The sequence below is a fragment of the Pteropus medius genome, unplaced genomic scaffold (assembly GCF_902729225.1).
Source record: "Pteropus medius unplaced genomic scaffold, Ma_sr-lr_union100, whole genome shotgun sequence".
In the NCBI taxonomy this organism is placed as follows: Eukaryota; Metazoa; Chordata; class Mammalia; order Chiroptera; family Pteropodidae; genus Pteropus; species Pteropus medius.
In genome coordinates, this window is record NW_024346062.1 from 12605800 (window position 1) to 12619578 (window position 13779).

A 13779-nucleotide genomic window follows, 5' to 3' on the forward strand; every position below is an offset into this window, starting at 1 on the left:
ATATACATATATACATACACATGTATATGCATAGATAGAAATTCTCTGAAAAACTATGTATGAAATATTCAGCGATTGCCTTTGGGGAGCCCTTTTATGCTGGTACATGTGATAGTTTTTCAATAATTAAAAACAGCGAGGTATAAAAATTACAAATACTGTCATGCCATTCTCACCTCAAAAAAAATTTAATGGCATCTAATTACCATTAGGATAACATTCAAATTCCTTAACAAAGTTTATATGACATTTAAGATTGGGCCTCAGCCTCATAGTGACCCTTTCTCCTATCACTACCTCTGGTCACAACGAACATCTTCAGTTCCTCAAATGCACTTGGGACGGTTCTTTCTACATCATTCGCTTTGTCCCAGCTAACTCTTCATGCTTCAGTTTGAAGGTCTCTTTGGCCAGGAGGGTTTCTCTGATCTTCATATCTCTATTTTTAGCACTTATCACACTTAATGTTTACATGTTATGTTTTTCCCACCACCAGACCACAGCTCCATGAGGACGGGCACCAGGCCTCTCCTGCTCACAGTTAAAACCCCAGTGATGAAGGTAATGCCTAATCTTTGAATAAGTCTATGTATAATTTAAGAATTGTTAAGTAGGTACGAATTGGTCAATCTTTAGTAATTTGGGGAGTGAAAGAGAAAAAAAGTGAGCTAAAAGTGGGTATTTGGGAGTGCAAAAACACACAAGGGCTCAGAATGAGTACTAGTTTGAATTTTCCTAGATCCATACCATGTGTATGACATGATTCATTACACACACACACACACACACACACACACACACACACACACACACACACACACGTATATTTTATTCGGTGGATTGAACCATATGAAATTGCCAATATTCAAAGTTTTTGACCTACAAAAATGGCAATTTCATGTAGTTCAATTTAAGTATATACTCTGAAGTCAGGTTACTACATCATAAAGTGTTTTTGTTTTTTTCCTTGGGCACAATTCTATGCAGACAGTAGGCCAGAGGTTTTCAGAGTGAGGTCTGTGGAACCCTATGGGTTGAAAGATCCTTTTAAGGTCCATGAAATCAAAACAATTTTCATAATAATACTAAAATAGTATTTGCCTTTTTCCTTTTGTTGAAATTTGCACTGATTTGTGCAAAAACAATGGTGAGTAATGTCTCCAATGGCTTCATAACAAATCAATGCCACGGCACTAAACTCTTCTAGCGTTCACCGTATTCTTCATTGCTATGCACTTTTCTTTTAAAAAAAAAAACACCCTTGATTAGACAGTAAAAATAATCAATTTTATTAAGTCTTGACCCTTGAGTATATGTCTACTTAATATTCTGTGTGATGAAATGGGAATTGCACATAAAGCACTTCCATGGTATACCAGAATACAGTGGTTGTCTAGAGGAAGCACTTATGTACTTGCGAGCAGAACTAGCCACTTTTGTCATGAACCATTTTTACTTGAAAGAGAAATTGACAGGTATCTGGAAAACATTTCCTCAAAAATGAACAAAATGAGACAGTCATTTCAAGGAAAGCAACTGACAGCATTTGTTGCCAATGATAAAATTCAAACATTCAAGCTAAATCAGAATTTTGCAAAACTTGTATCTGCCACCATAAACTTTACAGCTTCCTAATATTTAATGATTTTTCTAATGAGATCAGAGGTAATATTAACAATTTAATTCTTTGATATTGTATAATGGAATGTATCAACATATGAAAATCTATATTACTCAGTGAACCAATATTTTCCAAATGAACAATACCTAAAGTTACTAAACATTATATGGCAAAAGATCCACTTAAAGAGCAAAATATGGTTTCAGATTCCACATTGCAACCAATCTTTAAGAAGCCATCACTGTTGAGTTTTGGTATAGTACTAAAAAGAATATCTACAATTATCTGAAGTGATAATAAAAATATTCCTACATATCTGTGTGAAGCCAGGTTTTTTTTCTATATACTTCAAACAAAGCAACTATTAAAACAGATTCAGTACAGAAGCAGATAAGAATCCAGCTGTATTTAGCCAGATATTAAAGAGATTTGCAAAAATGTAAAGTATTCTACTCTTATCACTAATATTTTTGGTTTTAGAAAATATATTTTTCATAAAACATGTGATTTATGTTAATATGTAATCGGTTTGTTATTTTCAAGTGAACTACCCTTTAAAAAAATGTGTTTTAATTTTGAATATTGTAAATATTAATAGAAATAATCCACATAAACAGAAGCTCTTTAGGGTCCTCAAAAATTTTTAAGAATGTAGAAAGATCCCGAGATCAAACATTTTTTTCTTTTTCAATTACATTTGACATTCAATATTATTTTATATTAGTGTCAGTTGTACAACATAGTCATTAGACACTTATACCATTTACGAAGTGATCCCCCGATTAGTCTACTACCCACCTGGAACTATACATAGTTATTACAATATCGTTGACTATATTCCCTGTGCTCTACTTCACATCCCCATGACTATTTTGTAACTACCAATTTGTACTTCTTAATCCCTTCACCTTTTTCACCCAGCCACCAACCCCCTTTCCCTTCTGGCCATCACCAGTTTGATCTCTGTATCTATGAGCTGAGACCCAAAATCTGAGAACCGCTGTAGTATATGCTCAGTAAATGTCTGGTGAGTTAGTGAATCAACGAAGCAATACAAAAGAAACAAGGAAGGTTGTGATTCTATAAACCTAGTTATAAGTTTAGGAGGTCACTTTTGTGGACTGCCTCAAACACTTGGCTGTTACCATACCAATGAGGATTAAATCCTACTCAGTTTCAGAAAGCAATGAGGTGTTTCATAGGAGACAAGTCAGCTGAAGCTCAGTTTTAAATGGAAGTGGAATTAATTATTCTTTAAAAATTCCCAGTAAAAGGGTATTCACAGAGTAAATGCTTTCCTCACCTTACACTGGTTCCAAATATCAGGCAAGATTTTTAAGAACTACTTTTGGACATCCCTTAAATTGCTTTAGAAAATGTGAGTTAAGAATACTACTACACGGTATGTTTCCTGGGAGGCTGGATCACCAACCACACAATACTGGAAAGTGGCCAGTCTACTAGCATTGGAGCTGTGCTGTCACAACACAACTTCTCTAGGCGGGACGGGTGTGGGAAATGGATGGCAGAGGAATACTCAAGCAGCTGCCGCACGGTGAAGTAAAGTGGGGCAACCACAAGGGGAGGGGGCAGGCACAACACTTCAAGGGAGCACTGAATTACAATGTCAAAAACATGTGGCCAAGTTGTTGACTGCCGAGAACCCACAGCAGTGACAGACTGGTCTGCTATGCCACAAATAGAAAGAGGGTGGCTCTTTCTGAGCAAAGGCATTGGGCCAAAAGAGACTAAAGAGGCAAATAGCAGCTGCAGCCCCATATCAAAGGAGAATCTTTATAATATATTCTATGAGAAAAGAATTGTTGGTCATTCTCTGCTTATCTATTCAGCCACGCCTGCATAGACAGACATCTATCGGGCCCAATTTTGAAAAATGAAGCACTCTGATGAATAAATGGAACACAGTTTCTCAGTAAGCATCTTTTTTTCTGAATTTCGTTCACACTTTATTTATGCCTCTTATGGCATAAATTATTGTCAGCCTGGCATTCTAGTTATACTGGTGCACACTTGCTTCTTCCAAATCTTGTGTAAACTTATTTGAGACTACTCATGTACCCCTCAAAGTACACAGTACACTACCATGTATGTAGTAGGTGCTCAATAAATACTTGTTGCCTAAAAGAAGTCTAAAATTGGGGAAAAAAAAGTTCAAGAATATTGCAAAATTGTCAAAAACTTGCCATCCTATCCTTATTCATCTATTGGTTCATCCAACAAATATTTATCAAGCCCCTATCACATGCAAAGTAATATGCTAAATGATGATTATGTTAAAATGAAATAGACATGAATACTTTTCTCAAAGACTCCATAGTTCAGTCTCTTTACTGAATGATAAAGACATAATGCAAACAACGCATTTTGTTTTTTCTTTTTCACTGCATCTGTATCATCAACATCACTATGTCTATGGAAAATAGAGTTAGAGAAAAAAGCAGGATCAAATTCACAAAAGATATAAACAAAGAGGAAAAAAAATGTTAAGCTTACCTTAACTCCAAAGATGAACAGGATGCTGTCCATATAAATAGGTGTAGTGGGTATAGATTAGAAAAAAATGTGCCAGAAAAACACAGTGTGCCTATTTATTGAGCCAATTTGAATTGATAGCTGAGAAAAAGTTTACTTTGGAATTTACAAGAACACACAATCTTCATGTTCCATATAAGGAATATAAAGAATAATTTCCAGGTGGTAAGATTAGTTAACATTGGCATATATAACAGAATAGGGTTGTGGAGCTTCCTTTTCAGTTTTTTTTTTTTTTAAATTTTTAATATAACATCGATTGTCAATTTGAGATGACTGAACTATCTCTCTCACCCTTAGAAATTATTGGATGACCCTTCAGGACCCTTTTAGTTATATGCATGTCAGTGAAAAAGAATGTAACAGGGTTTTTAAGCAAAAATATATCAGTTTAATCAGTTTTACCACAAAGTCAAAAGATTATTGACATTGTCACATAATCAATTGAATTTACATTTATTCTTTCAACAAAATAATTCGCGTGTGCACATTGTTCCAGGCACTGGGCTAGTTAATACATCACTAGATGAAGCAAAGTCACTGCCCTTAAGGAGTTCACAAAATATGGAGTGCTATATAAGTGATTCCAACATTATATGACAGTTATAACAAGGTTGGTCAGGTATGGTTCTTTCGTATGCTAGAGTAGGAATGGCCAACTCAAATAGCTTTATGAAACCTCTTTAGCTAAGATAACAGGGCAGCAACAGAACTTCGAAAAACACCAGGGGACCATTCTTTTTATTTCAGTTTAGCTTCCTTAGGGTTAGCTCCATCTTCAGAAATCCCCCCATTGCAGGAGAAAGGAGCTCATGGGTTGCATGCTTTGACATACAACAAGAGAAATGAAAGTCTTAGAATACAATATTATTGACCCTGATTCAGCTGGTATGGATCATGTGCCCATATCTTAACCAATCACAGAGGCTAGGGGGGCGTCAAATGCATTGATTGGCTCAGTCTTCAGCACACTCACCTTTACCTGAGGCGCACAGGGGTGGGAGGAATGATTCCCCAAAGCAGAGGCAGGGTACTACTTTCTCAAAAAGAAGGAAGTGATGCTAGACAGCTAAAACAGCACATGACCACCAACCAGGAACACACGTGCTTGACAATACATTTAAGAAATAGTCTTTGAGCACATTGTGGAGATAGATGCTACGCTGGCCTAAGCATTTTTCAAGAGTAAAAAGATGTTGACAAGAAGCTTCTAATCTAGAAAGGGGAATAGAAAGATATACAGATAAAACATGCAAAAAAATAAAACTCCTCTGTATTTTGGAGAGTTGTTGGAATAGAGTTTATTTCCTACTGTAGGATTCAGGAACATATCCCAGGAGATGGCCGTTGAAATAGATCTCAAAGGAAGGATGAGATCGACCTACCTGCCCTAATACATTCTCATCATAACCATCAAAAGTAGTATAGTGTTTCTTTACTTTAGAATGACCTTTAAATATCCTATATTATCTTGTTCTTAAAAATATATCTTCACAAAACGATGTCTACCTTAAACTCAGGACCTAGCACAGTTGGCACTCAAAAAATCTTGACTGAATGAATGGATGAATGAATGTCTGAATGAACAAATACTACAGCAAGATGTTAATGGGTAATAGATGAGATTCCTGTGGTCATGTAATGTCAATTTAAAAGACATCACTAAACCTTGACTACGACAAGTTGTTTCTCTATAGGTTCATATGGATCAACCTTGCTCCCTCAGGTAGCCCTCCGGGGCTCATCAGTAGCACCATTTGCACAGCTCGCATTGTGTGTAATGAATTCCAACCTGGCATCCACCACACCTTCAGTCTTTCAGCATAAAACAAAGTGCAGCTTCCCCCACAGAGCATCCTGATTAAACAAATTAACTATGGCACTGCCTGCAAATACACACACTAGAGTGCAGGAAATGAACAGATACAATGGCCAAGTCTGTATTTAATTTTAATTAAATTTCATTCTGTAGCTCAATTAATCCACATCTCCAAATGTCAGCAGGACTTAGGCAAATGGAATGACATCTGCTGCACCACACAGGACTATAAAACCTTCACTGCATGCTAGGTCTCTGGAAGCGCACCAGGAAAAATGAAATATCTTTATTAAGTGTGTAGTAATGTATAGAAGTCTAACTCAGAGTCTAATGAAAGAACATAAACTGGGAAAGAAAATTAGACTAAGAATGTGAGTGGTTACGGGCATGGCAAATACTGCTCAATATCCTGCCTTATGTTATTTATTGTTTTAAAGTTGCTTTTGGCTTTATAGCTATTTCCTTTAATATTTACCTAGTGGGTTTCCCAATTGTCCAGGTTGGTTTTCTTTTCTTTTTTAATTTTTTTTTTTTAAATAGACACAGATTTCTTTCCTGAGAAAAGGAAATTGATGGAGTAGGGGTGATCTTTCTACATAGAGTATGAAAAAGACCACAATTGCTATGCAAGGCCATTTGTTACAGAAAGCCAGAGGTGTAGCAGGAGTGTGGGGTTTGACAAACCTAGATGAAAATTTTTGTTCTGCCACTTATAATATCAGTTTAGAAAGTTAAAGAAGACTCTGGACATTATTAAGTAGTGAGACTTTTCTCAGCCTGATAATGACTAGCTTAGGGAAATGTCTGTTTAGTATTTTTAGAGAATATCATTGTGATCATTATTTTAGGTCATAATAAATAGATCAATCTTATTAAACTAAATTTGTTTAGCATTAAATGCCAGATACCGTGCTACACCTGAAATCACAATGATGTGACAAATTTCTACAAAAGAGAGATGCCCAAATATTTAGGCGAGCTCTGGAGGGATGCAGAAAGCTTGGGAGTGGGTGCTTGTCTTCTCTGAAATGGTCCTGAAGGATGAATGACATTTGAACAAATAAATAGCAGGATAAAAAAAGAAGAGGGAACAGCATGCAAAAGTAAGGGTGGGGAAAGTAGTTTGTTCTTTAGTTTGGGGAAAGAACTCAAAAACTACAGAGAAAGCAAAGTAGGAGATAAAAACAGAAAGGTACTCTGAGGCGAGGTTAGTTGATATTGAATGTACTGTGAAGAACTCAGGATTTGATTGTATAGAAAATGGGAATTGTCTGAGGGCTTTGGGCAAGGGAACACATGACTAGATCTGTGTTTGGAACTGCAGTGTACAATATGAAGTGAAGGGTAAAGGGTAGCAGAATATGCCACCCCAAAAATGCCACTTTAGCATCAGGACTATGTTGAGCTAAAGACAGCTGAAAAACAACAGGTACAAGATCACTCTGACCTCCCTTTTTCTTCCTAGAAGCAGGAGATTAAAATCCCATGTGAAAGATGTCCTCCCTATACCAGGAGGAAAGAAACATTCTTACCACCGGAGATGGGGAGTTCAAGAGAAATCTGTACAGACAGACTTTGTTAAAATAACTCTTATTTTTCATCTCCCCATATATTTAGTTACTATTCCACAATTACTACTCTCTGTTCAACCTAGTACATAAGCACTAGGTCTAGTCACTTCTCTCGGTTTTTATTTCCCCATTGAGCCTCCTATTACATGTAAAAGATCTGTATGATTGTCTTATGTTAATTTATCTTATGTCAATTTAATTCTCAGGCCCCGCTGGAGACTCTAAGAGGTTAAAGAGTAAGTTTTGCCTCCCCTACATGGTCAAGCTGTTAGAAGCATGGAGAACAGTTAAAAGGGATTCTTGGCTTCTACTAAATCTGTCCACATGTGAAAGCTCATGCACAAGAGGAGAGGAAATTTAGCTCTTATTTACATGTCTGAGGAAGGGCGAAACAGAATGGGGTGATGAATGGTGATGGCTCATATAGACTAAGAAAAGTCTTCTAGATTACCAGCATACTAGGTAGATGGATTGCTACTGCCACAAAAAAGTGGAAAGAGAGAAGAATTGTAGGGGCCTGTTGTCAAAGGGTCTTACAGCTAGACATTGATATTCTCTGCTCAGAAGTTAAAAAACCAGCCTTTTCCCTACTCTTACTTTCTATGAAATGGGAATTCTTTTCCTAAGCATACTCTTGGCCTTTGTCTCTTTATTCACTCTACGCAGGTGGAGGTAAAGTTGTTTAACCTATTGGTAAATTTGGAAATAACTAAGCAGACCATGCCCATCTTCACCCACCCTCCTTCTGTGATCTGCCTGACTACATGGGTAGGTATCTAATTGTGAGATTCGATCCTCATTCTCCATCCTGGTCTGTTTCAGAGCAAAGGTGAGATTTTTGGCCTCATTTGATGCTCTGTTTTTTTTCTCAAATGTTTATAACCCATGTGGGAAGAGGAATACTGTTTATAGGGGACACTTCAGATACCCCAACATCAAGGAAGTATATTTTTTGGCCTTTATTCTGGTATTTGGGAACATTCCAGACCTAAGGGGAACCCTGTTAAGGATCAGCCACATTATTTATTTAAAGGCCTCAGCAAAGAAGACACATAAAACTTGGGAAATGTAACCAAAGGAGATAAACACTGGGTTAATAAGGGGCTGAACACAGAGAAAGTCCAGGTTTCTCTTCATTCAAGAAAGAAAACAGCAATGAAAGCAAGGCTTTCTTTACTTCTGTAATGGCTGCAGTTCAGTAAGAGGGCATTACCTGCTGACTTTGAAATTTAGAATATCAGAAGTGTTGCTTTGTTACCTTAGAATACTAGGTATTACATAGCATACCATACTAAGGTTTATTAAATATGGGCCAAGTAGGGTTTTGTGGGTTGGTTTGAGAGCCTCTAATTCGTTGTAACATTATTACAATAATATTATGTTGCTTTTTTTTTTTAAAGGCATCTTAACTTTTAACAACTTGGAAAAAATATTCTTGAACAACTTATTTGTAAATTGGAGACTTACTGGAATGATACAGGAACATATATAAGCAGAAATAGAAAGATTTCAATTTATAGAGAAAAGAAAAAAAACTATCAGTAGAGTATTCTTATTTAAAACATTAATTCAATGTTAAAGACTTAGGGAGCCTATGTAAACTAATAATATATGAAAAAAATTGCTTTTCAATCTATGTGAATGAATACTTTGGATAAAGCCTCTTTGTATTTTGCCATACTTTGTATATCTCTCATATTTTCTTTTCTCTTTCTCATAAATAAGTCTGCCTTTATATTTTTTTTAATACTTCATATGCCTATCTAAAATTTTAACTCTTCTAATTTTACATTTTGATTTAAATTATGTGCTTAAGATAGTATAATGATTTAGGAGACATCAAGTCTGTCTATCAAAATAAAAGGTCAACTAAACCAAAGAACTAAACTTCAAAATGTTAATTAATAAAAACTTACAGATAACAGAATTAGGAATTCTGATTCTGACAAATTCATCGAGAAAAATTTTCTAGTTCTGCTATGTCACAATATTGAATTTTAAAATCAGTATATAAAGATATGGCACTGAAATTGTATCTAATAGAAGTGCACAGGAAGTAACAATTAGCTTCAAACTATCTTACTGAATTGACATGTACTTCTTAGCATATTAATGAATTTGAAGCAAGCATCAATAATGTACCACTAACTTCATCCGGGTTAAAGTTGGCTTTACCCCTGCCAAAAAGACAATGAGATATAGTCTTATTATGTAAAATATGTAAAAGTAAAGAATTGAAGTTGTAAAAAAACTTTTCCTTGAGTTAATGAGTTAAATTGCATTTAACAATCAATCTTAATGTAATATGGAAATAAGTACATTAAAACATTTCTGGTTGCAACACTTTACAATTTATTTATATTGAATTATTTTATATACAAAATTAGGTATGAAAAATTGGAATGTAGAAACACTAACCTAAACTGCTGAATGTTTACTATATTTTTCAAGGACCTGGAAAAAATAACATCTAACCATAAAGTTATATGATTCTATCATGGATGATTAAAAAAAAAATAGATTGTGTCTACAGCCATGCTACCCTGAACAAGCCCAATCCTGTCTGATCTTGGAAGCTAAGCAGGGTTGGGCCTGGTTAGTACTTGGATGCGAGACCACCTAGGAAGACCAGGTGCTGCAGGCATAAAAAAATAAATAACTAAATAAATAAAAAAATAAGGGATTGCAAACTGACAAGGTCCTTGTAATCTGTGAGGTCAACCAAGGGTTGCCTCGCCTAAAAAAATCAATAAGTAAAAAATAAAATAAAAAAATAGGTTGACACTATTTAGCTTGTTTAGTTGAGGTTTTTCTTGAAGTCAGAGACCCTGAGTTTAGAGCACTATCAATGTTTCTTGTAGTACTTGAAGGTTCAGGAATTTAGGCAACTCACATTCATGATACTTTGTCGTTGGTGAAAATAACTTCTGTGTTGAATGATCTTGAATGATTACTACTTCTTAAATCAGATTTTTGATAATAAATAAAATAAAAAATGTACCTTTTTAGATACTGAAAGTTAGGTTCATGCAGTTAAAAGACAATTCAATTTTTTCTTCAATTACCTGAATAATTTCCTCAATTTTCAATTTTGTTCCCATCCATGTGGGCCTCTGAATGGTAAGTCACTACATAAATTATAGATTTCTCTATCTCTTACTTAGTTCTTCTCTAAGATGGAAACCAAATGGTAACATAATATAAATTATCTATTTCATTCCTTTATTTTTATCAAAATAAAATATAAAATGCTGCCCTGCCAGAACTGTACACATGAGCCTAAGCCACTTAAAGGGCAGATTCAATAAAGCACTTATATTTCAAGTAATTAAAAATCATAAAGTATGAATTAGCAACAGGCTTTAAGAAAATTTTACCAAATTATCTAGATACTCATATAGTCTTAGGTAAATACTAGTTACACATTATATGGGGCATAATATCAAAGTAAGCTGCTCAGGAGATATCAAGAGACTATTATAAATTATAAAAATCTCAAAATAAGATCAGCAAAGATTAGTGAGAAAAAGCATAATTTAGAGAGGTTTGAAACTCTACTTCTTGGTCTTGATTTTTCCCTTCTACCAGAGACTCATTGCTAGACAATCTATTCAAACCCAAAAGATAGTATAAGGATGAGTGTGGCACAATATATACGACACCATGGAAGGGGTACGGTTTACATGGAGTATTGTAATGGTATAGTCACAAACATTTAAAATGGGTTACATCTTAGAAATCACTGTAGATCAACTATATCATCCATTATTCCTCCTCCCTCTTTCCTTCCCGCTTTTCCTATTCTGTTTTAATCATCTCTCCTTACTTCATCTTATCCCTTCCCTCCCTTTTCTCTTATCACCCTTTCTACCGTTTCCTTCTTCCTTCCTTCTTTTCCATACTGTTCCCTACTGAATGCCCATTATTTGCCAGGCATAATGCTAGGTACCAAGGGAAGATAATTAGGATCAGGTATCTGTCTCCAAAGGGCATATCACCATCTTTATAGGAGTACTAGCACCTAAACAGATAATTGTCATTCATTGTGATAATTATAATGCAACTGAAAGGAAACCTAAGGAAGGGAACCTAAACTCAGCTGGCTCACTGGATTAGCTGAGATGCATCTGAAAGCATGAGGAAGATTAACCAGGAAAAAGGAATGGGCAAATATGTATTAGGCAGAAAGGAAAACATGAATGAAGATTCAGGGAACAGAACACATCAAATAGTATCTGTATAAGAAATTCAGTCTGACAGCCATGTTTTGTGACAGGATTAGTTTTATATTTTAGAAAATTCATGCTGGCAGCGGATTAGAAGGTGGATTTAAGAATAAAACTGGAGTTTGGAAAACCAGTTGGGGGCATTTTTCTACTGGATTCCTAGTGAGGGATGATTAATGCCTGGTGATTATAAAATAAAGAACATTAAACAACATGCCTGATATATCCAGAATCAAACCCCAGCTTTCTCCACTCCCAGTCCAGAACTCTCTCCGCTACACCAGAAACACAGTTTTCTATCTTGTAGTAAAAGTGAAATATGTTTGTTGTGGGTTCTGTTAACTACATGTAAATCCATGAAGGATAAATATTTGGGGATGACCAGATTACTGAGCTGTGGGAGCTCAGCTGCAAATTTTTTACATGGAGCAATTCAATATTCATTTATCATGGGTATTTGGAGCTGACACACTCATCTTTTGATAAAGAGATGTACCATTTTAGCGAGGAGGAAATTTCCAACCAGAGCTCTAGATGTTATCAGATGTTTGGAATCCACGTGAACGTAAGCTTCTTGTTTCCACAATAAAGGGCGAGGGCCTTCTCCTGGTATAATTTCTTTTTACGTAACATCTCGGTGCTGCTACTCATGATGCCCAAATAGCTGCCCCATCATATCCCCCGACTGCTGGTGCCACTGTAACATTTCAGGTAATGAGGTAAGGGCACACTTGAGTTCTTTATGTGCCAAGATGAGAAAAATTAATTTTCAATGCTAAAAAGATGAGACTGCTGGTACAGCCGGTCACTAACCACCACCAGCTGCTCCATAGATTTGGACTTTGGAAAAGGGAACCTATTTCAAAATCAATAGCATAACTCCAGGACACGAGAAACTAAGCTGCATCAGTGTTTTGAGCAAGAAGATATTGTCCAAATAATACCAAATAGTTGTAAAATTTATAAAAGTATTGATAATTCAGTTTGAATTTCTCAAAAAAATTCAATTGGAATGTTCAGAATTACAGCTAACACTTTACTTCTAAATACCTCAATATAGAGAGAAAATCATAAATGACAAAACTACTGTATTTGCATTAGTAGATTAATAAATGGACAAAGTATGCATCTATGGGATTTATTTGCAAGATGGCATTTTTAACTGAGCATGCTGTCTTTTTGGTGGAGGCAGGGGAGAATGTGATATCTTAACTACATACAATCTTTCTGAATTTCAACAGGAAGTCAAGTGATTTTACAGACACACACAAACACACACACACACACACACACAATACTGAAGAGCATTTTCTTGTACTTTGTATCATTTAAAATACAGAAAAATTATTTTTTTTTAAAAAATGACATGAATAAAGAGTGCAAAAAATAATGCCTTAAATCATATTGTCTCCCCCTCTGAACTACATGGATCCAGAGCAATGGTTCTCAACTTAGGCTACGCACCAAAATCACCTGGGAAGCTTTTAAAACAGCCAGTGCCTGAGGCCCCATCCTGGACAAAGAAGTCAGAACCTCAACCTCAGCACTATTGACATTTTGGGCCAGATGATTCTTAGTTGTGGGGCTTCCCTGTGAATTGTAGGTAGGATGTTTCGCAGTATTCCCGGCTTCTATCAATTTCATGCCAGCAGTAATCCCTTCTTTCCTAGTCGTATCAACCAAAAATATCTCTTAACACTGACAATTGTCCCCTAGAGGGGAAGGGGGATTAGCCCTGATTGAGAACCACTGTTTTAGGGGGCAGACCCTCTTTTCCCCTCCTCTGACTCTCAGCATCTGCTTTATGGTACATCTCTCTGTGGTCTCCATATTTTGCTCTTTTGCTCTCTTCAAAACTACTGGCCTTTACCTCACTCCATGTTCTCCCTCTACCTTCATAATTTGACATAAGCATTCCACCAAGAAGTCTTCTCCAATGATCCCACCCATCCTGACCTCTTCTGTCATCCTAACATGTCTGCCACCAGA

At 35.9% G+C, this 13779-nt stretch overlaps 1 protein-coding gene and 1 pseudogene across 19 annotated transcripts in view; one reads left to right on the forward strand and one right to left on the reverse strand.

Annotated features, from left to right (window-relative positions):
* Positions 1–13779, reverse strand: part of KIAA0825 (KIAA0825 ortholog) — a 355235-nt gene that overhangs the window by 102013 nt on the left and 239443 nt on the right. The window lies entirely within an intron of this gene.
* On the forward strand, positions 10090–10208 carry LOC120612729 (uncharacterized; annotated as a pseudogene).